This window comes from Triticum dicoccoides, chromosome 2B (assembly GCF_002162155.2).
Source record: "Triticum dicoccoides isolate Atlit2015 ecotype Zavitan chromosome 2B, WEW_v2.0, whole genome shotgun sequence".
NCBI classification, from domain to species: Eukaryota; Viridiplantae; Streptophyta; class Magnoliopsida; order Poales; family Poaceae; genus Triticum; species Triticum dicoccoides.
The window spans coordinates 113,907,996-113,920,059 of record NC_041383.1 but is presented as its reverse complement, the minus strand read 5'-3'; the positions used below and the strand labels follow the sequence as shown (position 1 = coordinate 113,920,059).

The 12,064-nt window shown below is 45.7% G+C and overlaps 1 pseudogene; it reads left to right on the top strand.

The window, feature by feature from the left end:
- The first annotated feature begins 4,620 nt into the window (after positions 1-4,620).
- Positions 4,621-6,956, top strand: LOC119360613 (annotated as a pseudogene).
- Positions 6,957-12,064: the final 5,108 nt, after the last annotated feature.

Genomic DNA, 12,064 nt, shown 5'->3' with positions numbered 1-12,064 from the left:
TTGATATAAGGCCACAAGAGAAGTTGGAGACCCGTTAGAGCATCTACAATCGGACTTGACAAGTGCGGTCCCTCAAACGCCCACGAACGCGTCCACGGACACTGTCGTTCCTCAAGTTCCCCTTCTCACAATCAGATACCTCAATTAACATACCTCAAATCCATACAAACTCATGCAACTACGTAAACGATGCATTACACACATTGTCCGGCTACTACATCAGGACATGCCATCGGACTACCATATATATTGACATGTTTAATCTGCATGCTAGCTATAGACTAGAAGATCATCCACGATTGTCCTTGCCCTTCCCGACGCCCTTGCTATCCATCTCCCGGAGTAGCGGTCGAAGACGCGGTATAGATCGAGCTGGATCTGCTCATAGCCGGAGTTGGCCGACCCGTCGATGTACTTCTTCTCCTCTTTGGAAGTAGTCCGACCATGGCATGGACCGCCCGATTCTGCTCTCAGTCGAGGGCGCGTGTGTTCCTCCGCTGCCGCTTCTTAATAACGCGGGCCTGGATGGCTTCCTTCTCTGCGGCTGCCCGCGCCGCCGCATCAACCGCCTCCGCCGCCGCCATGTCGGTAGCGAGGCGGGCCTCTGCTGCCCCCGTCCTCTCCTTCCCACGGCGGGCACACCGTTCCCGGCAGGACTCATACTCCAGCGGATTGGTGATGGGGAAATGGAGATTGGAAGGCTCCCAAGAGGACCGCAATTATCCAGCACAGGAGGATTCGAGCGCCCAATGCGCCACACAATGGACTCGCGCCGGACAGTTCATGCCATCGGTCGGGCGTTATCCTCCTGGGGAGTGGCGGAGTGCAATGCGGATGGCCATTGCTTCCTCCAAACGCACAGGACGACACCCCAGTCAACGGATCGGTACAGGTCATCGCCGGATCCGCTGTCTGCCATGCTGAAGAAGGTTGGAGATCACCGAACGGGAGCTTGGGTGGCGGAGGAAAGTGGAGGGGACTAGAGTGAAGTGGCTAGGGTTTGGCCCCGACAACGGATGCAGAGGAATATATGTGGGGTCAGGTTGACCAGCGTGGGCCCTTGTCCGATGTGGCGGACGTTCCTGGGCATTTGGGTTGGATATGAGAGGTGTCGATGGGTCCGGACATTTGATACCTGTTTGAGGCGCCCGTCTGGATCACTTTTTGTGGCCGATCACTGACCGAGCCGTCCACCCGGACATATAAGGGGACTGGGGCGTCCGGCTATAGATACTCTTATGTTATTACTCCCTTTGTAACTACGAGTTCGGCGTAAATTTTTCAGCGCCCCCAAGGAGTGCCCATGATCATAATTAGCTTCCCAACATGGAGCCAAACGTGGAAGGATTTGTAACAACATGCAACTACGGTAGCCGTAGGGCATCTTCAACACTAAACCTCAAATTTACTTCACCATATATCCGTATATAGGGGCCAGTCCGCGGATACTGATGTGCCAAATGCCATCATATTAATGCTGTCCACTTATATTTCAACCTATGTGTGAACTAACTGGACGGAATTAATATAAACTCGACTGATTTCATATAAACCGGCCAAAATTCATTACATTCTTTTTTTACAATTTTTAACTAAAAACTATACCAGACTAAGGTAACACTAGTCTACAGCCGGCGCCAGTGGATATACATTCCCACGACAGGGATACCCTTGACTAGTCTACGGCCGGCCTCGGCGGATCTTCATTGTCTTCTGCATGTCCGGCAGCCTGCTCGTCAAACTGTCGAGAGCCCCAAAGGTATATGCTTCAGCGCAAAGGGCAGCTCATTTCCCTATGCTCGGCAGCGCCGCACATCGGAGTGCAACCACCGCGATGTGCTTTAGATGGAGGGAAGGGGGCGATGGTGGCCTGCGCCGGGCAAGACACCGGCTGTGTACGCCGGCATCGCCTCGATGGTGGGCTTCATGTGACCCAAGCGGCGGCGGCCTCCCATGTTCAACTTCTCCTCGATGCTGGTGGCGCGCGCAGACGTGGTGGCCACCATTTCGTCCATCTTCACGAAGCTGGCTTCTTTTCTTCGCCGGCAAGGCACAGTTATGCATACATTGACAATGGATGGCGCGGTTATGGTAGGTGTCAGATCTGAGCGATCTCTATCATCTGCTTGTTTCTTGCTCGTTCTATTTTCCTCCAATAATAGTGTGTTGTTATGTTACCCGTGGCAACAAGAAGTCCCTATTTTGAGCCCGTCTGAATATGGCCCAATTATATATTCTCAAGAACAAAATAGCTAGGGCTGACAAAGCAAAAGAAGAAAAGAATGCACAGCAAGTTTTATTTAGTCCGAGCAAAACAACATCACAACATTGGCTACTACTCTTGTACATCAAGTTCAACTAGCAAAGAAAAGAGCAGATGCATTCGTGGGTATTCTCCGCCGTGCAGTTGCCTATGACGGCCTTGATGCACGGGTACTTCCACATGAACTGCTCCACGCACAGCCCGCCGCAACAGTCCCGCTGGCAGACACCGTCGTGCGGGACGCGGATGACGACCACGTTGCCGCACCGGTACCCTGTCACCGCCACCCCTCCAGTAGGATCCACACGAGAGACTGCCTGACACACTGAGGCATAATGTATTTAAACAAGCACAGATCAGTTAACCAGTAGTTTGAACTAAAATCACGACAAGAATTATGAAACAGAGAGAGAGAGAGTGAGAGAGAGGGGGGGCAACCTAGGGAGAGTGCGAGAGGAACGCAGAGAGCAAGAGAAGCAGCTCTGGTCGCCATACTGTGTTGGCAATCGATCGAGCTTGGCGATTCTTCGATCAATTTGTGGTTTCTAGTCTAGGGCTTTCCCCGGTGTTTCACTAGCTATGGTCGGGTACGTCTGTTTGGTTGTGGTATATAAATAGGAGCGGTCGACGAGGATAAGTTACACATATGGTAAGTATTCTATGGCCATATATTCTCAATTATAGTACTTACTCCATTCCTAAATATGTCTTTTCAAATATAGTACTACTTACTTCATTCTTAAATATATGTCTTTTTTAGAGATTTCAATATAGACTACATACAAAGCAAATTAAGTGACTCTATACTTTGAAATGTGTCTATATACAACTGTATGTAGTCCCTATTAAAATCTCTAAAATGTATTATATCTAGAAACGGAGGGAGTACTTTTAATTATTCCCAATGGGAACGTCTTGGTAGGATCTCTACTCTATATGGTACCGAGGAATAATTCATCAAATCTAGGTGATCTCATGCTTAGAGGCCGCATTTTTGTTTTGCGAGTTACTAGATCATGATCGTGCGCGTTACTGCGTTCGTTCATTTTCTGAGAAGTTAGAGTATTGTGTAAATATTTGAAAAGATAAAGAAAATATATTTACTTCAAATACCCCAATATTAGACAATGATACAAATATAATATGATAGTAAGTAATACTTGCTAAGGGGTCAAACTTTGATGCCCATCCTGTTGTGACATCACCATGACAGGTCAAATGACCCAAAAGAAATAAGCATGTATAAAATATAAATACCCACCGAAGCTTTAAAGGATAACCAACATAATTTCAAGAGTAACATTTTCAGTGTTTCATAGGCATATACAACAAGTGACAGTTTTCACAGTGAATAATGTTTTTCTTACAACATAACACATAAAATATCAAAGAAGAGTAAAAGAAAATTTAAGTTTTTTTAGACATATATTAGTGAGAGACAATTTTCACAAAAAATGTGTTTTTTGAGATTCCCTCTTTACACCTCATATCGGATAGTTCATATGATTATGGTGTGGCTTACATAATGAGTGCTAGAGAGAATTGAATGACTTAAGCTGCGTGTGCTTTTTCTGTCCATCGAACTTTTCAGGGCTCAAAACCTCTCTATGGTTTCTGAAATATCTGATGGTCATCTACGCATACTAAATTGGACAAAGCAGCATGGTTAGTAGTGCAACGTGGGCAACTATTGCAAACCAGACGCATAGTGCGATTCGAAACTTGTGTTTCTCACTTTCCGAGAATATATATCGAAAGGATAACTATTGACATAAAGACTTTTTTTAAGGAAATAATGGGAGACTTACTACAGGTGCATATATGAGATAGGCATTCCAACCTCACCAACTGAGAGACACAAAAACGGATGAATTGATTATGTCAAGGCTGCCACCAAAGAAGCATATCCAGACGAGACTAATGAATACATTTGATTTGCATATGCTTCTTGGCATGCCTAACTTAACCCCAACAAAAGGCGATGGGCATATGTCCGCATGTGCATCACACACGGCACGAGGTAAAACTCCTCCACCACCCAGTAACCATCGGTGGTGACACTGAGATCGGCACGCTTGCTGATGCCCCCGCCCGCGATCTGGCTCTAGAACCCGGTCTTGCTGAGGAACTACCATGTGTCATGTGTGTTCACCTGCGCGGCTGCTAGACGGCGTGTACTCCCGCGTGAGCACGTGGGGGTCAATGCGGTAGACATTGTCAAAGAACATGTACCCCCGGGCGTCAGGCATCTCCTTGTCGCCGGCGATCCACCGGTTAGGAATCCCAAGCTCTCCTTCCACGTCGGGCTGAAGTAGACACCGAGGGGCAGCGGCTGCGGCCGGAGATGGTTGTTCGCCATGGCCACGGTGGTCCCTATGGCGTTGGTGGCGATGGAGGTTGGTAGCTCAGTTTGCTTTCTTGGTTTCTTGATGACCATTGAGTCAAACGGAGCAGGGTGGAGGGGGATCGAATGTGGGGAGCGGGCTAGGCTTAAATGCAGGGCGACACACTTGTGGGGAAAGTCCTATCTACTGATCTGGCCCAGGCCCATTTGCTGGTTTTCTTGTTTGGGTTTGCTTGAATACACATTCTAACACACATGAACTGATTCTTGAAAAGCACACACACACATGAACTTATATTCGCCCCTAAAAAAATGCTAATATTCTTCCCCAAAATAACATGAACATATATATTCTAACATAGACAACAACTATTATCAAAGGCATGAACATTTTTTCAAAATACATGATTTTTTTTCATACAGATTTACTGTGTTTTAATACGCTATGAACATTTTTTATTTCATACACATGAATTTTTTATTACATTTTCTTGGCAACAACATGAAAAAAAATATAATAACATTTCTACATATTTGGAATATATTTTGTAGTGATTGAACAATTCTTCCAGAAGAAATAATTTTCCGCGGGGGGGTAGAAAGAATTTTTAGGAGTAACTGGACATTTTCTTATTTACCAACACATAATATTTTTACTTTAAACAGGGATTTGAAAATTGTTAGAAAGTACCAATGAATTATGAGAATTAATAAAATAGGAAACATTTGTTGCGCTAAGTAGTGTCTAGCCCAATCATGAGACCCTGCAGGCGGAACAAGCGCTGCCCACGAGCGCCTTATAGCACCTCCCACGTCCATCTACTCTCGTACCTAGACCACCGAAGTTGATATGTAGATCTATGAAAATAATCAGAAAAGGTGGCCACCACATAGTTTGTCCCCAATATGAAGGTTCGGTCCCTCTTGAGCGATTATGTTAGTGTCTCTGGTAGCGATCGATCTAACCTCCTCATCAAGGTTCACCCAATGTCCAAGCATTTCTTTGCCTCGTTTATGTTAGTGTCTCTAGTTTGGTGACACCATTTTTTCAAAACCATAGTGATCTAAAACCTCGGCAATGCATACTTCCGTTTCTAAAAACCACAGTTTTTCTCACTTCGGTTTTCTAGAAAACAGAGGTTGAGAGATCTCTTTCTCAAATACTAAAAAGAGCATGGTGTTAGGCATACTATGGTTTCTAGAACTGGGGTATTTGTTGATGTCAAACACATCAAACATTTTAAAACCGTAGTTTTTTAAAACATGTTGACTTGACTGTATTCATGGATGATATATTCTTATTGCAGAAATGTGTGGAAGATAGGCTCAGCGCGCTGACCGATGACATCTTAATCTCTATCTTGGTGAGAGTCGACATTGCCACGGCAGCAAGAAGTAGCATTTTGTCAACGCGGTGGAGAAACTTGTGTGGTTACTTCGTAATCTCAAATTTCATGCCATGGACTTCCTTAGCGCCACATGCAAATGAGCTGCACGCCACATTGATCAAGCAATGGCGTCTCTGGTGAGAGCTACTAGCAGACTCTTGGCTCATCCACGCAGGGAACACACCACTAAAAAGCTATGCCTTGAGCTATATCTCACCGGCAACTACTCGCATGACATCGGCCTTCTGGTCAGCAACGCCATTGGCAGTGAGATGGTAACAGATTTGGAACTCGCCATTTTGACTGAGAATAAGCCAGAGGACTCCGCGCACGAGGTTATGGTGCAGCAAGCTCAGGATATGGATGGATTTTTCAGTGCCTTTCCTAGCATTATTCGTTGCCTCACAAGGCTCCATCTACAAAATGTTCGCTTGGCCGAACGGGACATGAATCACCTTTTGTTCGACTGCTGCACCTTCGTCTGGACCACTACAACACCGGGGACTGTGCTGTATGGAAGATCAATGCGCCACGTTCGAGTCTCAGAGTTCTAGAAGTCTACTTATCCAGGTTGAAAAGAGCTGAGGTGCTATGCCTTCTAAAACTAGAGCGGGTCCGTTGGCAGGCTTGGTTGTTTTATGAGGCCCCCTTGTGTTTTGGTTATGTCCCGTCACTCAAGGAATTATCCCTCGTCTGTGATGCAACTCTCATTCACCAAGACTTTAGTTTAAGCCAAGTTCCAGACGGTGCCACAAACATACATACTTTAACCTTAAACTTTCGAGGAGAAAAGGTAATTTTAGCCGATAGCTGTTATATTGTGGTTGTGTGCTATTTCGTTCGTACGAACTTAATGTTGGACTAGCACTAGGATTGTTCTAGTTTTGCTGGTTCATAACTTCACCATATTATTTGCTTTTATTTAAAATTTATAATTTCTAGGAAGCATCCCATTACTTAGCAAATGACTAACCTGGTAGGCACATAACTTGCATCTATGACATACAGATGTACAATTATTCTATTTTTACCTCTCTTTTCTTGTTCATCAGATTTGGATGCAACCAGACGGAAAGCAACTATGCACTGCATTCAACAAGCTAAGAAAGCTGACCATCCATGGTATCTTTATAAAATTTGACCTATTATGGACATTAAATCTCATCGAAGCTGCTCCATGTGTCGAGACATTTGATGTTGAGGTACTTCTACTCATTCTTCTCAACTTCTAGTTAGAATGTGTACAAGTCTATCTGACTCAAAGCACCATCGTAGTCTCTTTGGCTTTGATTACAATCCTACCATAACCCCTTATAATTTAGGTATTGCTGGTTGAATGCAGATGTTTGAACATCCATGCCAGGAGGGTGATGAAGCAAGAATAAGATGTTTTGGTGCTCAGAGAGTGGAACCTTCATGGAAGTTGTCTGGGTTCACAAGCTGTCACAAGTGGCAATTGAAAGTGTCCCAGTTCGGTAGTTTTAGGCCCCTACTGGAGCAACACTTTTTATTTGTAAGTACTGTTATGGGTCGAGCTCTAGACTTGAAGACAGTTCTTCTGACAGACGGTCAATATCCATGCAAGGGTTGTGACACAAGAATCCCAATACCTCCTCCGGTAGGGGGCTTCTTTCCAACATACAGGGATGCCCAAGAAGCAATAGCCAAGCAACTTAGAGAGAGGGCCCGGTCCTCAGCACAGATAATTTTCCGTAGTGGCTCGACATACCCCTCGTGGGCAACCCGGTCATATATTTATTAGCTAGGAGAGTACAAGAGATCGCGATAGTTGCGATGTATTGCGAAATGTGAATTCCAGGAGTAACTCTCTTTGTATTTTTGGTATCATTTCATCAAAACCTGGTTATAATTAATAGATGAGGCAAATCTTTGATCTGTATTGCAAAAGGAACTTATAAAAGTTGTACAAATGTTGATTGCCAATGCAAGCTCATCCTGTCATTTGTTCACACTTTTGTGCAGACTCTTTGTGTCTTGATAAAAGGCCACAAGAGAAGTTGGAGACCCATTAGAGCATCTACAATCGGACTTGACATGTGCGGTCTGTCAAACGGCCACGAATGCGTCCACGGACACTGTCGTTCCTCAAGTTCCCCTTCTCACAATCGGATACCTCAATTAACATACCTCAAATCCATACAAACGCATGCAACTACGTAAACGATGCATTACACACATTGTCCGGCTACTACATCAGGACATGCCATCGGACTACCAAATATTGACATGTTTAATCTGCATGCTAGCTATGGGCTAGAAGATCATCCACGACTGTCCTTGCCCTTCCCGGTGCCCTTCCTGTCCATCTCCCAGAGTAGCGGTCGAAGACGCGGTATAGATCGAGCTGGATCTGCTCATAGCCGGAGTTGTCCGACCCGTCGATGTCCTCCTTCTCCTCTTTGGAGGCAGTCCGACCACGGCATGGACCGCCCGATTCTGCTCTCAGTCGAGGGCGTGTGTGTTCCTCCGCTGCCGCTTCTTAATAATGCGGGCTTGGATGGCTTCCTTCTCTACGGCTGCCTGCGCCGCCGCATCAACCGCCTCCGCCGCCGCCATGTCGGTAGCGAGGCGGGCCTCCGCCGCCCTCATCCTCTCCTTCCCACGGCGAGCACACCGGTCCCGGTAGGACTCATACTCCAGCGGACTGGTGATGGGGAAATGGAGATTGGAAGGCTCCCAAGAGGACCGCAATTATCCAGCACAGGAGGATTCGAGCGCCCAATGCGCCACGCAATGGACTCGCGCCAGACAGATCATGCCGTCGGTCGGGCGTTATCCTCCTGGGGAGCGGCGGAGTGCAATGCGGATGGCCATTGCTTCCTCCAAACGCACAGGACGACACCCCAGTCAACGGATCGGTACAGGTCATCGTCGGATCCGCTGTCTGCCATGCTGAAGAAGGTTGGAGATCACCGAACGGGAGCTTGGGTGGCGGAGGAAAGTGGAGGGGACTAGAGTGAAGTGGCTAGGGTTTGGCCCGGACAACGGATGGAGAGGAATATATGTGGGGTCGGGTTGACCAGCGTGGGCCCTGGTCCGATGTGGCGGACGTTCCTGGGCATTTGGGTTGGATATGAGAGGTGTCGATCGGTCCGGGCATTTGAGACCTGTTTGAGGTGCCCGTCTGGATCACTTTTTGTGGCTGATCACTGACCGAGCCGGCTATAGATACTCTTATGTAAGGGGACTGGGGCGTCCGGCTATAGATAGTCTTATGTTATTACTCCCTTTGTACCTATGAGTTCGGCGTAAATTTTTCAGCGCCCCCAAGGAGAGCCCATGATCATAATTAGCTTCCCAACATGGAGCCAAACGTGGAAGGATTTGTAACAACATGCAACTACGGTAGCCGTAGGGCATCTTCAACACTAAACCTCAAATTTACTTCACCATATATCCGTATATAGGGGCCAGTCCGCGGATACTGATGTGCCAAATGCCATCATATTAATGCTGTCCACTTATATTTCAACCTATGTGTGAACTAACCGGACGGAATTAATGCAAACACGACTGATTTCATATAAACCGGCCAAAATTCATTACATTCTTTTTTTACAATTTTTAACTAAAAACTATACCAGACTAAGGTAACACAAGTCTACAGCCGGCGCCGGTGGATATACATTCCCACGACATGGATACCCTTGACTAGTCTACGGCCGGCCGCGGCGGATCTTCATTGTCTTCCGCATATCCGGCAGCCTGCTCGTCAGACTGTCGAGAGCCCCAAAGGTATATGCTTCAGCGCAAAGGACGGATCATTTCCCCATGCTCGGCAGCGCCGCACGTCGGAGTGCAACCACCGCAATGTGCTTTAGCCGGAGGGAAGGGGGCGATGGTGGCCTGCGACCGGGCAAGACACCGGTTGTGTATGCCGGCATCGCCTCGGTGGTGGGCTTCATGTGACCCAAGCGGCGGCGGCCTCCCATGTTCAACTTCTCCTCGATGCTGGTGGCGCGCGCAGACGTGGTGGCCACCATTTCGTCCATCTTCACGAAGCCGGCTTCTTTTCTCCGCCGGCAAGGCGCAGTTATGCATACGCTGACGGCGGATGGCGCGGTTATGGTAGGTGTCAGATCTAAGCGATCTCTATCATCTGCTCGTTGCTTGCTCGTTCTATTTTCCTCAAATAATAGTGTGTTGTTACCCGTGGCAACAAGAAGTCCCTATTTTGAGCCCGTCCATATATGGCCCAATTATATATTCTCAAGAACAAAATAGCTAGGGCTGACAAAGCAAAAGAAGAAAAGAATGCACAGCAAGTTTTATTTCCTCCGAGCAAAACAACATCACAACATTGGCTACTACTCTTGTACATCAAGTTCAACTAGCAAAGAAAAGAGCAGATGCATTCGTGGGTATTCTCCGCCGTGCAGTCGCCTATGACGGTCTTGATGCCCGGGTACTTCCACATGAACTGCTCCACGCACAGCCCGCCGCAACGGTCCCGCTGGCAGACACCGTCGTGCGGGACGCGGATGACGACCACGTTGTCGCACGGGTACCCTGTCACCGCCACCCCTCCAGTAGGATCCACACGAGAGACTCCTGACACACTGAGGCATCGTGTATTTAAACAAGCACAGATCAGTTAACCAGTAGTTTGAACTAAAATCACGACAAGAATTATGAAACAGAGAGAGAGGGGGGGGGGGCAACCTAGGGAGAGTGCGAGAAGAGCGCAGAGAGCAAGAGAAGTAGCTCTGGTCGCCATACTGTGTCGGCAATCGATCGAGCTTGGCGATTCCTCGATCAATTTGTGGTTTCTAGTCTAGGGCTTTCTCCGGTGTTTCACTAGCTATGGTCGGGTACGTCTGTTTGGTCGTGGTATATAAATAGGAGCGGTCGACGAGGATAAGTTACACATATGGTAAGTATTCTATGGCCATATATTCTCAATTATAGTACTTACTCCATTCCTAAATATGTCTTTTCAAATATAGTACTACTTACTTCATTCTTAAATATATGTCTTTTTTAGATATTTCAATATAGACTACATACAAAGCAAATTAAGTGACTCTATACTTTGAAATGTGTCTATATACAACTGTATGTAGTCCCTATTAAAATCTCTAAAATGTCTTATATCTAGAAACAGAGGGAGTACTTTTAATTATTCCCAATGGGAACGTCTTGGTAGGATCTCTACTCTATATGGTACCGAGGAATAATTCATCAAATCTAGGTGATCTCATGCTTAGGGGCCGCATTTTTGTTTTGCGAGTTACTAGATCATGATCGTGCGCGTTACTGCGTTCGTTCATTTTTTGAGAAGTTAGAGTATTGTGTAAATATTTGAAAAGATAAAGAAAATATATTTACTTAAAATACCCCAATATTAGACAATGATACAAATATAATATGATAGTAAGTAATACTTGCTAGGGGGTCAAACTTTGATGCCCATCCTGTTGTGACATCACCATGACAGGTCAAATGACACAAAAGAAATAAGCATGTATAAAATATAAATACCCACCGAAGCTTTAAAGGATAACCAACATAATTTCAAGAGTAACATTTTCAGTGTTTCATAGGCATATACAACAAGTGACAGTTTTCACAGTGAATAATGTTTTTCTTACAACATAACACATAAAATATCAAAGAAGAGTAAAAGAAAATTTAAGTTTTTTTAGACATATATTAGTGAGAGACAATTTTCACAAAAATGTGTTTTTTGAGATTCCCTCTTTACACCTCATATCGGATAGTTAATATGATTATGGTGTGGCTTACATAATGAGTGCTAGAGAGAATTGAATGACTTAAGCTGCGTGCTTTTTCTGTCCATCGAACTTTTCAGGGCTCAAAACCTCTCTATGGTTTCTGAAATATCTGATGGTTCAATAACAAAATGGTCATCTACGCATACTAAATTGGACAAAGCAGCATGGTTAGTAGTGCAACGTGGGCAACTATTGCAAACCAGACCCATAGTGCGATTCGAAACTTGTGTTTCCCACTTTCCGAGAATATATATCGAAAGGATAACTATTGACATAAAGACTTTTTTAAGGAAATAATGGGAGACTTACTACA